Source organism: Ovis canadensis, chromosome 2 (assembly GCF_042477335.2).
Source record: "Ovis canadensis isolate MfBH-ARS-UI-01 breed Bighorn chromosome 2, ARS-UI_OviCan_v2, whole genome shotgun sequence".
Taxonomy (NCBI): Eukaryota; Metazoa; Chordata; class Mammalia; order Artiodactyla; family Bovidae; genus Ovis; species Ovis canadensis.
Window position 1 is genome coordinate 69,437,990 of NC_091246.1, and position 21,574 is coordinate 69,459,563.

General features: G+C 40.8%; 1 protein-coding gene across 6 annotated transcripts in view; it reads left to right on the forward strand.

Moving 5' to 3' along the window:
- The window catches only part of KANK1 (KN motif and ankyrin repeat domains 1), a 215,813-nt gene that overhangs the window by 121,811 nt on the left and 72,428 nt on the right, over nucleotides 1-21,574 (forward strand). For 2 of the 6 annotated variants that reach the window (XM_069576426.1, XM_069576437.1), the window contains one exon: nucleotides 8,994-9,033. The exons of the other annotated variants lie outside the window; for them this stretch is intronic. The gene's annotated coding sequence lies outside the window, so the exon portion shown is untranslated. The remainder of the gene's footprint in view (nucleotides 1-8,993; nucleotides 9,034-21,574) is intronic. 6 annotated transcript variants of the gene reach the window in all.

Here is a 21,574-nt window from a genome sequence, read left to right on the forward strand (position 1 = left end):
TGTACTAGGCACTTTGCATATATTAGCTCATCTCTTAGTGGAACATGAGTGCTCATTTTAAGAAGAAAGGGGATAATGATAGGAATAAAGGTAATTAATTGAAAGCAAAGATGAGTTTACTGTGGAACGTCAACAAAGGGAAATGAGAGAGGCTACGGAAAACTTAGTCAAGACCTGATTGTTGTCTTAACAAAAAGGCAGGGTCACACCCCCCTCTAAGTCACTTCAGTCGTGTCCGACTCTGTGCGGCACCATAGACGGCAGCCCACCAGGCTCCGCCTTCCCTGCGATTCTCCAGGCAAGAATAGTGGAGTGGGTTGCCATTTCCTTCTCCAATGCATGAAAGGGAAAAGTGAAAGTGAAGTCGCTCAGTTGTGTCTGACTCTTTGCGACTGCATGGACTGCAGCCTACCAGGATCCTCTGTCCATGGGATTTTCCAGGCAAGAGTACTGGAGTGGGTTGCCATTGCACACCCCCTAGAGCAATGGAAATAAAAGCAAAAATAAACAAATGGGACCTAACGAAACTTAAAAGCTTTTGCACAAGAAGGAAACTATAAGCAACGTGAAAAGATAGCCTTCAGTATGGGAGAAAATAATAGCAAACGAAGCAACTGACAAAGAATTAATCTCAAAAACATACAAGCAGCTCATGCAGCTCTATACCAAAAAAATAAACGACCCAATCAAAAAATGGGCCAAAGAACTAAACAGACATTTCTCCAAAGAAGATATACAGATGGCTAACAAACCCATGAAAAGATGCTCAATATCACTCATTATCAGAGAAATGCAAATCAAAACCACGATGAGGTACCATCTCACACCGGTCAGAATGACTGCTATCCAAAAGTCTACAAGCAATAAGTGCTGGAGAGGGTGTGGAGAAAAGGGAACCCTCTTACACTGTTGGTAGGAATGCAAACTAGTACAGCCACTGTGGAGAGCAGTGTGGAGATTCCTTAAAAAACTGGAAATAGAACTGCCATACGACCCAGCAATCCCACTGCTGGGCATACACACTGAGGAAACCAGAATAGAAAGAGACATGTGCACCCCAGTGTTCACTGCAGCACTGTTTACAATAACTAGAACATGGAAGCAACCTAGATGTCCATCAGCAGACGAATGGATAAGAAAGCTGTGGTACATATACACAATGGAATACCACTCAGCTATTAAAAAGAACACATTTGAATCAGTTCTAATGAGGTGGATGAAACTGGAGCCTATTATACAGAGTGAAGTAAGTCAGAAAGAAAAACACCAATATAGTATACTAACACATATATATGGAATTTAGAAAGATTGTAACGATGACCCTAGATGCAAGACAGCAAAAGAGGCACAAATACAAAGAACAGACTTTTGGACTCTGTGGGAGAAGGTGAGGGTGGAATGATTTGAGAGAATAGCATTAAAACATGTATATTACCATATGTGAAATAGATCACCAGTCCAGGTTTGATGCGTGAGACAGGATGCTCAGGGCCAGTGCACTTTGATGACCCTGAGGGATGGGATAGGGAGGGAGGTGGGAGGGGGGTTCAGGATGGGGAACACATGTACACCCATGGCTGATTCATGTCAATGAATGGCAAAAACCACTACAATATTGTAAAGAAATTAGCCTCCAATTAAAATAAATAAATAAATTTTGAGAAAAAAAAAAAAGGCAGGGTCAGCATGTGACTGGTTGATGGGAACAGCTGCATTGGTACAAGCAGTTCTAGGAGGATCTGTATCTGCTGTTGCTGTTTCTGTTCAGCATTGGCATGCTTGCATCCCACCCACCCACAGATATTTTCTTACTCCTTTGCTTTTGAGACAGAAGACTTGAATTCACAAGTTGAGTTAAAAACTGGTTAAATATACAGGGCGATTTATGCCAGGCAAACAGAATTACCTATGAAAGTTACGCTGTTCACACTTCAGGATGGAACAACTACTAAGACTCTGTCTCCTTGCTCTGTTTCTCCTCCACTCACCAGGTGATTTTCCTCATGTCAGCCAGAGTAGCAGTTCCTGAAACCAACCCAAACCTGTGGCTTTGGAGCTCACATGACTTTCAGTGACTCCCACTGCTTTCAAAATAAAATCCAAACTCCTTAGCTTGGCATCAGTTCAGTTCAGTTCAGTTGCTCAGACATGTCTGACTCTTTTCGACCCCATGGACTGCAGCACACCAGACCTCCCTGTCCATCACAAACTCCCAGAGTTTACCCAAACTCATGTCCATTGAGTCGGTGATGCCATCCAACGATCTCATCCTCTGTTGTTCCCTTCTCCTTCTGTCTACAATCTTTCCCAGCATCAGGGTCTTTTCAAATGAGTCAGCTTTTTGCATCAGGTGGCCAAAGTATTGGAGTTTCTGCTTCAATATCAGTCCTTCCATTGAACACCCAGGACTGATATCCTTTATGATGGACTGGTTGGGCCTCCTTGTAGTCCAAGGGACTTTCAAGGGTCTTCTCCAACACCACAGTTCAAAAGCATCAATTCTTCGGCACTCAGCTTTCTTTATCGTCCAACTCTCACATCCATACGTGACCACTGGAGAAAACATAGCCTTGACTAGATGGACCTTAGTCAGCAAAGTAATGTCTCTGCTTTTTAATATGCTGTCTAGGTTGATCATAACTTTCCTTCCAAGGAGTAAGGGTCTTTTAATTTCATGGCTGCAATCACCATCTGCAGTGATTTTGGAGCCCCCCAAAATAAAGTCTGACACTGTTTTCACTGTTTCCCCATCTATTTCCCATGAAGTGATGGGACCAGGTGCCATGATCTTCATTTTCTGAATGTTGAGCTTTAAGCCAACTTTTTCACTCTCCAATTTCACTTTCATTAAAAGGCTTTTTAGTTCCTCTTCACTTTCTGCCATAAGGGTGGTATCATCTGCATAGCTGAGGTGATTGATATTTCTCCCAGCAATCTTGATTCCAGCTTGTGCTTCTTCCAGCCCAGTGTTTCTCATGATGTACTCTGCATAAAAGTTAAATAAGCAAGGTGACAATATACAGCCTTGACATACTCCTTTTCCTATTTGAAACCAGTCTGTTGTTCCATGTCCAGTTCTAACTGTTGCTTCCTGACCTGCATATAGGTTTCTCAAGAGGCAGGTCAGGTGGTCTGGTATTCCCATCTCTTTCAGAATTTTCCCGTTTATTGTGATCCACACATTCAAAGGCTTTGGCATAGTCAATAAAGCAGAAATAGATGTTTTTCTGGAACTCTCTTGCTTTAGAGAAGATAATTACTTATTATATATACTGTAACTGGTGCAGATGGAGGTTTCATGCAAAATAATTTTATCATTTTTGTTTTTTAATAACTTCTACTTTCAAATGCAAGTGTAGCAACCTTCAGGGCACAAAGCACAGCCTTCCTTTCAAATGGGACTTTTCATAATTATGTATCTACACATTGACTGTCTGTGTGAAGAGACTGGGGGACATTTCCTTTCTTATAAGCTACATCAAGGGTTTAACTTAGAATTGATTACCACAGGGAAGTTTTCTCGGTGCCTCACTAAAGAATATAATGAAAGTAAGTATTTTAGCAAAGCAAATATGATGAGAGAAAACAGACTTTTCTCTCCACATATTATGAGTTTCTGTACCATTTTGTAACCAATCTTGACCTTTTTTACACACTAACTTTTTCTGTCCCATAAGAAAATAAAGAAATGAAAGATTTATGGGTATTAATAAAATAATAATAATTGTTATACTTTTTCCTGCCATTCAGGTTAGTACCAACAGTGCCACTCCTAATTAATAAATTCTCTTTGCCTATCTTGCAAAATCCATATTGCTGAACCTGGTCTGGGGACCCCCAAATGTTCATTCTAGCTCATTTTTCTAGTGCTCATGTTGGAATATGTTTTAGGTATGAGTAACAACCCAAGAAAACCCCAAATCAGATTGGTTCATACAATAAGAAAATTTTATCTTTTTCATAACTTAAGTCCAGAGAGCAGCTTCTGAGGTTGATTTAGTAGCCCAGTGATATCAGAAGTCCAGGCTGTTAATGTCATTTCACTCTGTTATTCACCCTGCTGGTTTGTCCTCTGCTTGGTGGCAGAATGGCTGCAGAAGTGCCGAGCACCACATCCAGACCAGCACTATGTATTTCCTTTAGGATTGAGGAAACTTTTCTCAGAAGTTTCCTGGAGAATGTCTCCTTAAATCCCTCTGACCAGAATTGAGTCACATGTCCTTTCCCAAAACAGTCACTGCCAAGGGGAATGATGCTACTGTGGTAACCAACCTAGGGAGAACAGATGGGGAGAACAGTCATCAGGACTACAGTCCTCTCTTTCTATCCATCCCCTAGGCATCCCCTTCTCCCAGGTCCTCTGCTCCATGGAACTTTCCTTGACTACTCTCTGTTCTGATCATTTGGCACCTTTGTGAAGAAGGTCACATCTCTTGACGAGATTCTGAGGTCCTTGGACATGTCTGCTCTTCTCTTTGTTCCCTAGTGTACTTTTCAGAGAACCAGAGATCCTGAATGTATTTGTCAAACCCTTTCCCCAAAATATGAAGACCAGTATAACCCACAGAAGGAAATGTTGTTACATCTTATTCATAATAAGCCCCTTTGAGACCCGTGTTAGTTCATTCAATCGTGCCCAACTCTTTGCGACTGCATGAACAGCAGCCCACCAGGCTCCTCTGTCCATGGGATTCTCCAGGCAAGGATACTGGAGTGGTTTGCCATTTCCTTTTCCAGGGGATCTTCCCCACCCAGGGATCGAACCTGGGTTTCCTGCACTACAGGCGGGTTCTTTACTGACTGAGCTACCAGGGAAGCCCTGGGAGAATACTCATTCCTTCTATCATTAGAAAGTAAGAATTCCATGTTAGTCGAACAATAAAAAGTAAAAATAGCATTCACAATTTATTAATATTCTCTCTCCATCCATTCATTCACATTCCTTTTTAGCCCTTTTGTAAGCAATCATAAACTCAGTTTCTGCATGGTGGGTGCTCACTCAGTCACATTTGACTCTCTGCGACCCCATGGACTGTAGCCTGCTAGGCTCCTCTGTCCATGGGATTTCCCAGGCAAGAATACTGAAGTAGGTTGCCATTTCCTTCTCCAGGAGACCTCCCTGACCCAGGAATCAAATTGTGTCTTCTGCGTCTCCTGCATTGGCAGCCAGATTCTTTACCACTCAACCACCTATGCATGGTACATAGAGGCTTAGTTATTAGTTTGACCGTTTTTTTAATGCTCTCAGACAGTGATTCTGCCTTCACTGTCTTGGGTTGGCCAAAATGTTAATTGTGGTTTTCCATACCATCTTATGGAAAAACCCAAATGAACATTTTGGCCAACCCAATACATCAGAATTATTGGAGGAGCTTTTTTAGAATATGCATATTCAAGTGTCATATTTAAGTGTCAGTTGGTCTGGAATAGAGCCCAGTCTGTTTTCATCAAATGAGATTTAGGAGTTTCCCAGGAGACAGTGAAGAATTGCTCTTAGATAGCCACACACCAAATCCTTGGTGATTATTATCAGAATAATTTCAGACTTCTCCGTGTTCTTGTACTAGATAGTTGCCTTGTCTTGTTTCTCATTATTTGCACATCTAACCATGCAAGCTAGGTGCTTATTTCTGTTTGTTTAGTATCCACCTTCCCTCTTCCCTTTCCTCACCTGGATCATAAGCATCTCATTTCCCTTCTGTTCCACATCATTCTGGGCAATAATGAAGAAGCGGAGCTTAGTTGTTTTCTATCAAGAGAGTAGTTTTTCCCAGATCCTGAGCGTTGCTTGTCAGCTTCATACTCTGTAAGCCCTTATGGAATGTCCACTGTTTTATATCTTAGCTTATAAAGCAGCAGTCACTGTTGGGGAAACTGAAATTGAAGATCCAGGGGTTGTTATCAAAAATAATGATTAAAACATGAGTAGAGCAGCCATTGAGGGGCAAATTAATTTAGCTACATGGTCTCCATCATTAGTGGTGGACTAAGACATTGCTCATCCAAGAAGTGTACTGTTGTCGTTCTTTTTCACTGACGCTGTAATTATCTGAGGCTTTTCATCAACTTCTAAAACATCTAAATACTTTCACGATGTATCATAGACTCTTGCAGTTCCAGGGATTCTTTTGGCAGACCAGTGCCATGAAGAAAGATAGGTCTCATCTCACTGCCTGGAACCCTGACCTGTCCGACATGACATGAAATGTAGACAAACAACCCCTGTGGCTGATTGCGAACAGGATTTGACTGAATGAATAGGAAAGGAGGGGCAGTGAGTTCACTCATATAGGCTCCCTGCTCCTGCTGTTTTTCTTGCCTGTGGAGTTATAAAGCTTTCTTGGCTAAAATCACTTGTTCCATATTAACCACCTCTGTTCTCTCTTCAACTTCCCTGGTGGCTCAGCCGGTAAAGCCTCTGCCTACAATGTGGGAGACCCAGGTTCGATCCTTGGGTCAGGAAGATCCTCTGGAGAAGGAAATGGCAACCCACTCCAGTACTCTTGCCTGGAAAATCCCATAGACAGAGCAGCTCTCTTCTCCTATACCTTCCTAAGGTTTTGCCTTCTGGGCCACCATCTCACATTTCCAGAAGGGAACTATAGCTTGCCAGGGATGTAACTATAGCTGCTATGTCAGGGATGCTCTGATTTTGCTCAGGATAAGCATAGTGATAGAATCTCAGATAAATGGTTCCTCACCATTGGTGCTCAAATTCCTTTGTTGGCACCAACTCTGTGAAGTGTCCCAATGTGTATTGTCAACTTGAGGCAGAATATTTGGCAAAGAATGTTTTGGTTCTCTGCTCCCAAATTCTGGGCAAACAAAGGTTGTCCATCCTTTCAGGAGAGCCTAGCTTTGTTGTCTTAAACTTGGTGAGTTTGATTTCTGCCACTGAAGCACTTGGTTCCCTACAGTTCTCTTCCATAGATTCCTTTGATCCTTGAATCATTTGAGTGTTGAAATTTCCTTCTGAGTCCTCCACAGGATGGTTCTTCTTCCTGCCAGTCAATTTGACTGTGCCACTGCTGGGGCCAGAGAGCAAAGAGACGTAACAAGGTCAAGAACTTAGGACCTATTTACTCTTTGTAACCTACGGCAGTACAAATGGATTTAACTACATTTATTTTTGTGTATTTTAATACATTCACCTAAACAAGGTTGATGACTTAAAAGCATCATAAAACGCATAGTACATAAAAAACCATATCTCCGTGTAAGTCCTACATTCCTAAAGGAGTCCCATGTGTGTGCTCAGTTGCTAAGTCGTGTCCTACTCTTTGTGACCCCATGGACTGTAGTCCACCAGGCTCAGCCATAAAAACACTCTAAAAGATGTGCTTTTCCCGCAGAGATCTGATGCTAAACAGGTTGTTTCACCAGGCTTCATCAGGTGTTTCCAAGCTGTCCTTTTACTTTGTCTAGGATTATATTCCACTATATTTTACTTGAATATGTGTCTCCATTTTCATTTTCTCTCATTCTTGTCATTTGCAGTAAGTTTCTAAGAGCCCATCTTCTTTCCATCTGCTGATCATGGATGATATTTCCAAGCAGTGCCATTCCCTGCTGCCTTCCTGTGTGTGTGTATGTATGAGCGCACACATGCCTGCCTGCCTGTCTCAGGCTCTAGGTAAAGTCTTCATTGTACATAGCTTTATTTTAGAATAATTCCACACCTGAGTTAGGGAACCCCAAATCTCTCATCCCAAATCGTATGCTTTGTAAAGTATTAGACTCTTGACTATTCAGCTTTGTCCTAACTGCTCAGGCAGATGAAGTCTGTTTGAATGGAAAACCTTTTTAGAACTCACATCAACATTTTTAAATGTCTGCCTAGGTTGCAGTGAAATTTTGAAAGAGAGTGCTCCATTTTATTGTCAGTTTTTAAATAGATGTAGGCAAGAACCATGTTGTTAGCTCAAATCAAATTTTCATTTACCATCAGTGATACTCCAAACCTGAAAAACATTTTCCCTATGTGGGGGAAAGACCTGCAATGGTGAGAAATTCATCTGTAAGAAATGTGATTTCCCCATGAAAGTGATAATTAATGCAGTTAGATGTGTGCAGTATGGTTAGAGGTAGTCTGGGCTTGTGTATATTTACTCTATCTTTATCAGATAAACAAGTGAAAGTCCTTTACCTAACTGTTGTTTCCTGCACTAAAATCCACCTTATCACATGTTTGCTGTGGTTATTGGATGTAAAGAAGAGCATCCATCTTGATAATCCTCTCTTTTTGTTAGTATTCTTTCTGCCTTTTCCAAACAGGGATTGTTCTGTGAAACAGCTAATAAGATCATCACCACCACTATCATAAACACATGAACAAAGCAATGTACAGGGTGTTCTGAGCATTGGAATTCCAAAGAATTTTAAAGCAAATGGCTTTGCACCTAAGGAACTTGGAAGGAGACATCCTCATGCCACTCTGTGCTTTCCAAAAGTAGTGGGAGAGAACAGCCTACTCTGAGGGTAACATGTGAAGACTCATTTCTTTATCCTCTCAAACCTTAAAAGACAAACATTATTTTTACAGTAACACTTCTGAATTGACTTAGATTTCAGCAAACTGAAAATTGGAGAGTGGAATTTAGTGGCAGGTCTGGTTTTTGAACAGGTGTTTGATTTTTGCTAATCTCAGCAGTGCTTTTGTAAATTTCCTACCCCAAATTCCTGTCTCATGGGCACACTCAGCCACAAGAACTGAGGGATGGTTTGTGGCTCCGTGAGTGACCAGCTGATAGAATTCGCCATCTTTGAGAGGGAGAAAAATTCAAGTTTGACAAGAATTTATGTGACAGATAATTCTCATTTGAAATGTAATTGAATTTACAAAGGCAAATTAATTTCTTTCTGTGTCATTCACAGTAAATAGGTACTTGTCACCTTTTTTTTCCTCTTCCATCTATTTAGCTTCTACTATCGATGGAAGAAATTAGTACTTCCTTGTAGTACTTTGAGTTTTATTTCTGTGCCTTTCCTTGCAGCCTTTGCCTCTCCTAACCCAGTGTTGGAGTGATGATGAGGGTAAGTATCCCTAGTGTTGTGGAAGATTTTTTAATGCAGGTTTGTGTGTGCTGTGCTCAGTAGCTGACTCGTGTCCAACTCTTTGCAACCCCATGGACCAAAGCCCACCAGACTCCTCTGTCCATGGGATTTCCCAGGCAAGAATACTGGAGTGGGTTTCCATTTCATCCTCCAGGGAATCTTCCAAACCCAAGGATCGAACCCATGTCTCCTGCATCTCCTGTATTGGCAGGCAGGTTCTTTACGTATTACTGAGCCACCTGGGAAAACCTAATGTATATTTCCAACTGAGTAAATTTATCACTTTTTTCTTCTACTTTATAGCTCCATGTTTAATATGTTATGAACCTTTTCATAAACAAAATGAAAAGAGAGCAAAACCTATTTGGAAACATAGAAAATGAGCAAAGTAATGGTCATTTTAAAGTGTCTGGTAAGATCACAATTTGGAAAGATCATATACTTTAAAGGGCTTCCCTTGTGGCTCAGCTGGTAAAGAAACTGCCTGCAGTGCGGGAGACCTGGGTTCGATCCCTGGGTTGGGAAGATCCCCTGGAGAAGGGAAAGGCTGCCCACTTCAGTATTCTGGCCTGGAGAATTCCATGGACTGTATAGTCCATGAGGTCGCAAAGAGTTTGACACGACTGAACGACTTCCACTGTCACTATACTTTAAAACAAAAGTTTTGAACTTTGGATCTGTTGAGGGTAGGGAGACAGCCCTCCGTCTCCTTTTGAAATCTCATTTAGATGGGTGAGTCTCTGTGTGTACGTATGTGCATCTTCTGGTAAAAAGTCCACAACTTTCACAGGCTTTTCAAAACTACTACCTTAAAATAGCTATTACCTTGTTTTAAGATCTGCTCTTCATCATTTTAAAAACAACTCTCAACATTAGTTAACACTTTAAATGCTTCTTTTGCAGCATAGGATCCTTTCTGCAATACATTTTTTTGTTTATTGTCCATGCAAAATTCTGTTTCAGATTCTAGGAGGTTTCTGCCATAAGAATCTGGTTTAATAGCAAAGGATTCTTAACATAAATGAACTAGGTTTAGCTTTGATTTCTCTTGTATTTGGGAAAATGTGTGTTTTAGTGCAGTCGTCGATGTGTCATTACATAAAAAACGCATCATTCTTTACCAGGATCGGTTCTTCTCCACTCAGTGTCTGTGGTAAGGCTGGTCTTTTTAACCTCTGTAACAGAAGGAGCGTGAATCCTGACCTAACAGACTGAGTTATGTATTGCCTTCTGGGAAAGCAGTTAAACAAAGCACAGATTTTTGAATTGATGTGTACTCACTGTGCTTTCAAGTTAAGATGCTACGTACCCGTGCTTTTTATGTATGTACTGCTGTTTTCAGAGAAGTATTACCATTGACCTGGGTAAAAAGGACTACTCTGAAATTTTTAGGAGTTTAAGAATTAGGCCTAAAGTTAATAATCAGTGAAATAAGAGAGGTCACATTTTTAAGAAATGAAATCTCTAATGTTTAAAAACTAATAATATATACATTGGTTTATGCAACTGAAACAAGAGCAAGCATTATTTTGTGATTTGATCACAAATTAATTTTTGGCCTTAATGATCTGGCTTGGCCACAAAATTAAACATTTTCTTCCAACAAGCGTTTGTTAGTGTTTACTGTGTGCTTAGTACTAGTCTAGACTACATGCAGGATAACAAGAGAACCAAAAGCATGATGGTAGACTCCTGGAGCTAACTGTTCAGAGCAGAACAGCATCTAATACTGTCATTGCTTGACCCTTTGTTTTACTTTTATGTCTTTCTAAGTTTGTTTAGGGTACCTAACTAGACAGTTATACACACCTTTGGAAAATATAAGTATCCCCCAGGCATTATTTTAAAAATATTTCAGTAAAAATATAGGTTGTGCTTCTTCACCAGAGAATATTCTATTCTGGAGAACTGAGCATTCCCAGTGGCTCAGAATTTGTCCCTCAAATTATATCTTCTCTGTCCCTCTCTCACTTGAACCATTTTGGTTTAAAAATTTTATGAAATTGATTATGTCCTTATAGACATGTTTAAAAATAATGCACAATTCTGTTCATATGACATTCTGGAAAAGCCGAAACTATAGGAACTGGAAAGCAGATCAGTTGTTGCCAGAGGACAGGGGTGAAGAAGGGATTAACTACAGAGGGGCATAGAGGAATTTGTCCGGGTCATAGAACTAACCTGTATCTTGATTGCGATGGGGATTAAGCGACCACATGTTTGTCCAAACTTGCAAAGCTGTATACTAAAACTTTAGAGTGAATTTTACTGCATGTGAATTATATCTTTAATTTTTTTAAAGAGAAAAACATAGCCAAAGAACTTATAGCTTTTCTTACAGAGTTACAGAACAAAATTTAAGGTTCTTACAGAAAGTTAGGACTATGCTTATAAGATTATTGTCCTTAGGAAACATACAGCTTATAGGGATGTTTGTGCCAACATTTCAGCTTTTTAAACATTATTTTAAAATCTCTTCTCTTGCTGTAGGAATTTGCCTTTGAGTTACTACGACTTTCTCAAGCAATCCCCATGACTTTATAATCTGATCAGGGTTACTAGGGAATTGTTCAGTTGCTAAGTCGTGTCTGATTCTTTGTTATGCCATAGACTGCAGCACACCAGGCTCCTCTGTCCTCCACTATTTTCCAGAGTTTGCTCAAATTCATGTCCATTGAGTCGGTGATGCTATCTGCTCATCTCATCCTCTGCTGCCCCCTTTTCCTTTTGCCTTCCATCTTTCCTAGCATCAGGGTCTTTTCCAGTGAGTTGGCTCTTCACATCAGGTAGCCAAAATATTGGAGCTTCAGCTTCAGCAATAATCCTTCTATGAATATTCAGGGTTAATTTCCAATAGGATTGACTGGTTTGATCTCCTTGCAGTCCAAGAGACTCTCAAGAGTCTTCTCTAGCACCACAATTCCAGAGCATCAGTTCTTCGGCACTCCACCTTCTTCATAGTCCAACTCTCACATCCATACATGAATACTGGAAAAACAATAGCTTTGACTGTACAGACCTCCTACTGGGGATATGGTACCCAAACAACCAAATTTAATATTTAGAACATATGAAAGAAGAGTAAATTGGCCATGGGTTTGGGATTTCTGTATAAGCTAAGTTCATAGATATTATTTTACTTATAGTTTATTTATTTGATTATTTTCTGTTCTCATTAGTTTTCCAGTTTTCTAGAGTGGCTAGACAGGTAAGCTCTGAGTAGATATCTCGTTACATACTGATATTTTATGATATTTCTTGGTATTATAAGTATGCTATATTATACTTTTATTATATTATTGAAATATGATAAACGGTTACAGAAGCTGAAATTTAAGAACTATCACTTCATACCTCTTTTTCCTTCTCTGCTTTTCCATGAAACTTAATTACTCTATTATAATTATCTACCTTTAGCACTGACCAGATCTCAAACTAATGAAAGTTACAGAAAAAAAAGTGTAGTGTTTTAGTTTCTATAGTCTTTCTCCATTAAATGTGTATTTAATCCTCACTCTTTTTTTAAGGTTTCCCAAGTGGCTCAGGGGCTTCCCAGGTAGGTAAGACGGTCAAGAATCTGCCTGCCACTACAGGAGACCCAGGTTCAGTCCCTGGGTGGGGAAGATCCCCTGGAGGAGGGAATGGCAACCCAGTCCAGTATTCTTGCCTGGAGAATTCCATGGACGGAGGAAACCTGGAAGGCTACAGTCCCTGGGGTCACATAGGGTCAGACACGACTTTCAGGTGGCTCAGTGGTAATGAATCCTCCTGCCAGTGTAGGAGATGCAGGTTTGATCTCTGGGTCAGAAGATTCCCTGGAGAAGGAAATGGTAACCCACTCCAGTAGTCTTGCCTGGAAAATCGGAGGAACCTGGAGGTCTTACAGTCCATGGAGTAGCAAAGAGTTGGACGTGACTGAGCATGCACACATGCATGCACTTGAAAAAAAAAATTCCAATTTGTTTTAAGGGAGTGGATTTGAGGAGAAAACTCAATATAGTTGTGTGCACCCATGGTATCAAATGAGGAAAAACACTGAAAGGAAAGTGTTAGAAGGAAAAGTTCTTGCCAGGGTCTCATTTGTTCCAAGTTACTTTTTCCTTGCTGACTTAAAAGAACAAATAGTGAAGGCGCTGAAGGACCTCACTTCTTTTGGCCCATACGTACATACAGCAGAGACATGAACCAGCTCCAATCTGAGACCTTCAGTGGGTAGTTCGGGGAAAGTGTTATCCATAGAGCTGATATTGAAGTCCAAGGAAATCAGGTGGAGAACTAAAGGATCTAGTTGCTGTAGTACATTTCAGCCTTCTGGATTTAAAGACTCTGCCTGCAGTGCAATTCCTGGGTCAGGAAGATGCACTAAAGAAGGGATATTCTACCCACTCCAGTATTCTTCGGCTTCCCTGGTGGCTCAGCTGGTAAGGAATCCACCTGCAATGTGGGACACCTGTCAGTCCCTGGGTTGGGAAGATCCTCTGGAGAAGGGAAAGGCTACCTACTTCAGTATTCTGGCCTGGAGAATTCCATGGACTGTATAGTCCATGGGGTCACAAAGAGTTGGACACAACTGAACAACTTTCACTTTCACCAAGCTCGTCTACTGCCTGTTAGAGATCACCATCTCTACATATCCGTTCTCCTTTAAGATGTATTAGCTACTTAGTAAATTCTTTGTTCCTTTCATCTTTATTTACATCCCCATATTCTTTAAAAAATTCTGTATATGTACTAGATTTGCCTTCTCTGGGTCATAAAGTGAGATCATAGATACAGGAATAAATATGGACCAGTTCCTTTTCTTATGGAATGTATTCATTCATTCAAAAAAGGAGTTTTAATTAATTAAAAATAGTTTTGAATACCAGCTGTCCTAGGCTTTGAATGTCAGATATTCAGAAAACGAGGGTAACATAATCATTGCACTTGCACAATAAGTCATGCATGCAGCTCACTTCTCAGAGCTTTAGTTTTCTTATCTGTTACAGGAGACGGTATCTCACAAAGCTATTTGAAAGCTTAGCTAAGATAACGCATTGTAAAATTGTCAAGTGTGGACGTGTTTGTTGTCATGTTTGGTTTAAAAATAGAAGCTGGGAGAATTTTAATACTGAAACCATTTAGATAACCCACTTATGAGACTCTGGGTAAAGTGAGAGAAACAATGCATGTCAAATGTGATTCATTCCCAGGACAGTGTCTTGAGATTGTATTCTTAGGAGCCTTGCAGTCTAGAAATGATTTCATTGGCATTTATGCGAAGTGTTATTGGAAATACCATAGCTTCTTTTGATACCACACATTACTATCAGCCTTTGTTAGCACTCATAGTGCATTTTTACTATATCTTATTAATAAGGATGTGTTGAATGAACCCCATCGCAGTGAGAAATATATAAGATGCCATTTTGTAGTCAGTTTCTAGAGTGTCTTTATAGCAGTCTCCCAGCTATTTATTGTTTTTCCCTTCCCTCCCCATTTTTGTTTCTGTTAGTTCTTTACAGGTAGGAATATTATATGTTCCAGTTTTCCAGAGACAGCCCTAGGTTATGCCTGTTGTCCTAGCATCCCATCTCTTTATCATTTTAACATTCTTAAAAATGTTCCAATCTAGACCATATGTTGTATGGCCACCTTGGCTCAAGGCATAAGAGAAAATGAGGAAGGCACCAGAAATTAGTGGAATTGTAAAGATCTGTGGCAACTGATCTCAGAGTGTGGACTTGGTCCAGTAATATCGTGAAATGCAATTTAGAGATTTAAGTCACTGTATTGTATCTGATTATCAGTTCATATCACAGCAGGGTTCTAGTGAGCTGTTAAGACTAGAGCGTGTGTTTGTTCACCCAGACTCAGAACAGCAGCTTTGGCACTAGAAAGGTTCTTTCTCACTCAGGTATGGCTTGTTGGAGCTTGAAGGCTGACACTCCTTCTAAAGGCCCCTCATGGTTTTTACTTCAGTGTGAACATATGCATTAAGATGGTATTGATCCAGTTTTTGACCATTATTCACCCACGGCAGCCAACCAGTGGGGTTGTAAAACATGTCTATCGTCCCTTCACCACCTGTATGGCTCTCGTGTTGTGATTAAAGATTCAGCTTAGAGGGATGGGCCCATGTTGCAGCCTCTCTGCCACAGCCTCCTCCCCTTTTAGAGTAAGAAAGTTGGAATGAAAGGTCCAAAATAGAGAATTCTACAAAGAGAAAGGTGCTACTTTGTGTGTCTGCTTGCAATCCCTATTATAATGGAATGATACTCCTTGTCTCTTCCTGCCAGCATTAATATAAATTTTTAAATAAAGGTCAAGGGAAGGGCTTCTTTGGTAGTGGTAAAGAATCCACCTGCCAATGCAAGAGACACAGGTTCAGTCCCTGATCCGGGAAGAACCCGTATGCCACAGAGCAACGAAACCCATGTGCTACAACTACTGAGCTTGTGCTCTAGAGTCTGGGAGCCATAACTGCTGAACCACACGCAGCAACTGCTGAAGTCCATGCGCTCTAGAGCCTGTGCTCCGCAACAAGAGAAACCACCACAGTGAGAAGCCCACAGACCACAACTAGAGAGTAGCCCCCGCTTGCCCTAACTAGAAAAAAAGCCTGTGCAGCAACAAAGATCCAGCACAGCCATAAATAAAGAAAGAAACACTTTGTTTTTAAAGTCAAGGGGAGATAGACAGCAGGAGCTACTGTGTATGTGTGTGTGTGTGTGTGTGTGTATAGCACGGGGAACTATATTCAATATCTTGTGCTAACTTGTAATGGAAAAGAATCTGAAAAAGTACACCTAAAGCTAACACAACCTTGTAAATCAACTATACTTCAATTAAAAAAAATAGATCAAGAGGATACTTTACTGTTTTAGTATATGCAATCCCAGGATCATCAAAAGCATGGCAGTTTGATCAAGTTCACTGCAGATTTGCTAGTTTAAAAAGCAAATGCAAAGCAAATAAAAAATACAAATAGTAAACACCTTTGAAACCTTGAAAAATAGTAACTACCTTTGAAACCTTAAAAAAAACAAAAAAGGCACAACTCTGCCATTCTCTGTTGACAGCAGTATTGGACTCTGGGGTTGGGCTCTGTGTTCATGAGGCCTGAAGAAATGTGTATGATTTAAGACTTTTAAAGTGAAGGTGGAAATCCAAAAAATAAAGAAAAATCAATGGAATGGATCCTTTTACCACTACACCATTTCCCTTTGTAGAGAGGCAAAAGTGGTACAAAGATCTCCCTTGAAACAGTGCTTCTGGCTTTAATGTGGGACTCCTGTTGAAATGCAGATTCTGGGCAGTAGGTCTGGGCTGAGGGCCTGAGATTCTGCGTTGTGGTGTTGGTGCTGCAGGACCCCGGGCCACTGCTTGTCTAGTGAATTGGGAAATGAGTGCTCAGATGGGTTCTGACTCTGGAGGTCACTCTTGCACCACAGTGACGCGGAGCCCCTCCGCTGTCAGGAGGTGCGGTGTTTTAGTGGGAGGTCAGAGCAACAGCACCCCACTCCAGTACTCTTGCCTGGAAAATCCCATGGACGGAGGAGCCTGTTAGGCTGCATTCCGTGGGGTCGCTAGGAGTCGGACATGACTGAGCGACTTCACTTTTACTTTTCACTTTCATGCACTGGAGAAGGAAATGGCAACCCACTCCAGTGTTCTTGCCTGGAGAATCCCAGGGACGGGGGAGCCTGGTGGGCTGCCATCTCTGGGGTTGCACAGAGTCGGACACGACTGAGGCAACTTAGCAGTAGCAGTAAAGCAAGAGGAGCTGTTTGGACACTTAGGGCTTAAATACTGTTCCCTCTCTCCTTAAAAAAAAAACCTTAAGGTATCCCCTACAGAGGCCCAATGTTCCTGCTAATGAGAAGAATAAAGAAATATATATTCCATGGGCTTGGAATTCCAGGAACTGGCTCCTTTTATATCTGTTAAGGGTTATGAGGAAAGGAGTGAGGAGCAAAAGATTAAGAAAATAAATAGAAAATTAGAGGAAATTCAGAAAAGGAAAGTTCCATCCCCTCCTGCCTCTTTCATAGGTAAAAGCTGTGATGTGCCTTCCTCTCCTCACTTCTCTAAATAAAGACACAGACCTCTACTGCCTAGTTTGTTTGACTATATTCTGGCTGTTTAACTTCTGTTATTTTACAAAATGTCCTTCATTTACAAAAGAAGGATTTAGGTGGTTTTTTCAGAGCCCTTTCAGTTGTAAAGCATAGCAACTAAGAGTTTTATGATCATACAACACTATATATAATATATACATGTGTCTTTAACACTGTGGTTTTATTTTTGTAAGTTCACCCCCAAAATAAATGTTGTTAGTACATATAAATTTTGTATTTCCCCCCATATTCCTCATTCTCTTTCTTCTAAAAAGTCTACTTTTGTTTCATAACTTCAGAAGTTTTTTTATGTTAACCTATAATTGGTTGTATAAATTTCTGCTCCATAATGGTAATTTAAGGAATCTGGTCTCACTGTTCCAGCAATAGCTAGAACTTCTGTTGCTTTACCAGCATTCTGTCTTAATCATCTGCCTGTTCTGGGGATGTGTGTGCATTAGATACCTCTTCTGAGGGGGTGAAGGAGTAGTTATTCCAGAAGGTACTTTGAGGCTAGCCGTAACTGTGTTCTCTCAACATCATGACCCCTTCAGTCTTAGGACAGAAGTCTGGAATTTATTCTCATCTCTGTTCTGACTGATTGGTTACATACCAAGCCCCATATCATGTAGTAGTCAGGCATTTCTCATCCTCAGACTTCTGAATGAAGGAATTCATTTTTTCTGTAAATTTACCCTCAGAGACAGTGTTGAGTTTTATAAAATATAAATCACTCTGAGCCAAGGATGAAGAATAAATGTAGAATTCCATATTGAGCAACTAACATTGCTGTATTAAATACAAACTTAGTGAAAACACATTAATTGTGTACAGAGAGATTTTAAATACATTGACTTGAGGGTGTGTTGCTGTACTGAAAACAATAAACTTAGGTCAGCATGGAGTCTAGTTTCATTGACCCTCCCACAAAGTTTTGGTGAGAGTTTTAATTGGCGCCTTTCTGCAGGGCAGCCTGACATTATCCATCAGAATGTGCAGGCTCATTCTTTTGTTCTCAACAAATCCGCTTCTTGGAATTGATTCACAGCAAATTATTGAATAAGTACACAAAGCTGTATGTAAAAATATGTTCCTTAAAGAGTTTATAATATGGAAAAATTAGGATCTGAATACTCAAAAATAAAGCTCAAATAAAATATAGCATAAATATGAAAGAAGATGCTATGCAGTTATCAAAAGAAGAGATATATTAATAGGTGTGTGTGTGTGTGTGTGTGTGTGTGTAAGTTACTCAGTCATGTTTGACACTGCAACCCCATACAGTCCATGGAATTCTCTGGGCCAGAATACTGGAGTGGGTAGCTGTTCCCTTCTCCAGGATATTAATCCTGGAGCCAGACATTCTGGAAGGCGAAATCAAGTGGGCCTTAGGAAGCATCACTACGAACAAAGCTAGTGGAGGTGATGAATTCCAGTTGAGCTATTTCAAATCCTGAAAGATAATGCTGTGAAAGTGCTGCATTCAATATGCCAGCAAATTTGGAAAACTCAGTAGTGGCCACAGGACTGGAAAAGGTCAGTTTCATTCCAATCCCAAAGAAAGGCAGTGCCAAAGAATGCTCAAACTACTGCACATTTGCACTCATCTCACACACTAGAAAAGTAATGCTCAAAATTCTCCAAGCCAGGCGTCAGCAACACGTGAACTGTGAACTTCCAGATGTTCATGCTGGATTTCAAAAAGGCAGAGGAACCAGAGATCAAATTGCAAACATCCGCTGGATCGTTGAAAAAACAAGGGAGTTCCAGAAAAACATCTATTTCTGCTTTATTGACTATGCCAAAGCCTTTGATTGTGTGGATCACAATAAACTGTGGAAAATTCTGAAAGAGATGGAAATACCAGACCACCTGACCTCCCTCTTGAGAAACCTGTATGCAGGTCAGGAAGCAACAGAACTGGACATGGAACAACAGACTGGTTCCAAATAGGAAAAGGAATATGTCAAGGCTGTATATTGTCACCCTGCTTACTTAACTTATATGCAGAGTACATCATGAGAAGCGCTGGGCTGGAGGAAGCGCAAGCTGGAATCAAGACTGCTGGGAGAAATATCAATAACCTCAGATACACAGATGACACCACCTTTATGGCAGAAAGTGAAGAAGAACTAAAGAGCCTCTTGATGAAAGTGAAGAGGAGGGTGAAAAAGTTGCTTAAAGCTCAACATTCAGAAAACGAAGATCATGGTGTCTGGTCCCATTACTTCATGGGAAATAGATGGGGAAACAGTGTCAGACTTTATTTTTTTGGGCTCCAAAATCACTGCAGATGGTGACTGCAGCCATGAAATTAAAAGACCCTTACTCCTTGGGAGAAAAGTTATGATCAACCTAGACAGCATATTAAAAAGCAGAGACATTACTTTGCCAACAAAGGTCCCTCTAGTCAAGGCTATGGTTTTCCCAGTAGTCATGTATGGATGTGAGAGTTGGACTATAAAGAAAGCTGAGCGCTGAAGAATTGATGTTTTCAAACTATGGTGTTGGAGAAGACTCTTGAGAGTCCCTTGGACTGCAAGGAGATCAAACCAGTCAATCCTTAAGGAAATTTGTCCTGAATATTCATTTGAAGGACTGATGTTGAAGCTGAAACTCCAATACTTTTGACTACCTGATGCAAAGAGCTGACTCATTGGAAAAGACGCCGATGCTGGGAAAGATTGAAGGCGGGAGGAGAAGGGGACAACAGAGGATGAGATGGTTGGATGGCATCACTGACTCAATGGACATGAGTTTAAGTAAACTCCGGGAGTTGGTGATGAACAACGCGGCCTAGAGTGCTGCAGTCCATGGGATTGCAAAGAGTTGGACACGACTGAGTGACTGAACTGAACCTGTAAAAGATGGCAATACTGTTAAAAGAAATGAAATAACATATTTAGAGAAAAATACCTAAGTACACCCAGGTGTATGTGAGCACAGAGAAGAACTGGGAAGCTATATAGCAAAATGTTGGTAGTAATGAAATTACAGCTGATTTTCCCCTTTCTCTCTTAAACTTTAATCGTTGGAAATTTAGTACTATTACATTGAGGAGGGGAAAGATAACTTAATTTGAAAGTTGCAGAAAAAAGCAACCACTCTGGGACTGAATTGGAGGAGAAATGAGAGCCCTGCTGTTGCAGCAACCCTTTGATATTGATTGGCAGGAGTTCTTTGGCCATTACTGTGCCAGGAGGAACTTGGGAGGCCATGGGTGCCTGTGAGACAAGATCCCTGTCCTGCTGACCTATGCACAAGGTCCCCTACAGCCTTACCCTGTCTGGCAATATCAGGCCTGGGGAGCCTCACGCACACCCTTGGGGCCAGGATTTAGAAGAACAGAATTACTGAAAGTCTGTAAGGTCTGGAAGTGTCTGTAGGGCTGTCCAAGTCCAGCTATGAAGAACTGGAGGTCTAGAGTGTATAAGTAACTTTCTCATAGCTCCGGAGGTATTTCCGGTTCCCAGGCTGTCTTGGGCTGCTATTTTGCTTATGCCCGAATTCTGCTGTTGTGGATGAGTCCCCAGTTCTCACAAGCAGCTTTAAAGGCCAGAGGAAAAGAGGTTTCCAGGTAAGGGGATCAGTTTTCTTTTGTAACTTAGGACATTAACTTGTTTGACCTTTTGTCCAGATCTGTGTCCTGTGAAATATATGGAAATTCAGGGCTTCCTGACTTTCCTTGGGTCCCAGCCTCTTTGGAATGCCTCATAAAGCCTCAGAACCTCTCTCCTGAGCAATGTAGGTTTGCTGGAAACCACAAAACTTTGCATTTGGTTTATGGGTTTCAGAAGCCCTCTGAGACTTGTCGCTTTGTTGTCAGTGTTATCTTGTGTTCCCTACGTTTTCAAGTAAGCTCTCTTTCATTTGAAGACAATAAGACTATGAACTGGTTTTCATACCTTTGTGTTAAACATGTTTCTTTTTTAAAAAAAATTATTTACTTATTTTAATTGGAGACTAATTACTTTACAATATTGTGGTGGTTTTTGCCACACATTGACATGAATCAGCCATGGGTGTACATCCCGAACCCCCCTCCCACCTCCCTTCCCGTCCCATCCCTCTGGGTTGTTCAGTGCACTGGCTTTGAGTACCCTGTTTCATGTATCGAACTTGGACTGATGATCTATTTCACATATGGTAATATACATGTTTCACGCTCTTCTCTCAAATCATCCCACCCTTGCCTTCTCCCACAGTGTCCGAAAGTCTGTTCTTTATATCTGTGTCTGTTTTGCTGTCTCGCATATAGGGTCATTGTTACGATCTTTCTAAATTCCATATATATGCATTAAACATGGTTCTTGATAGAACAACAGTCTAGAAAGAGAGAAAGAAAGGACAGGAACTGGGAAGATCTGGCCACCTCACCACATTAGCCACTTGTTTTGTTTCCGTTACTGTTGGATTATCTT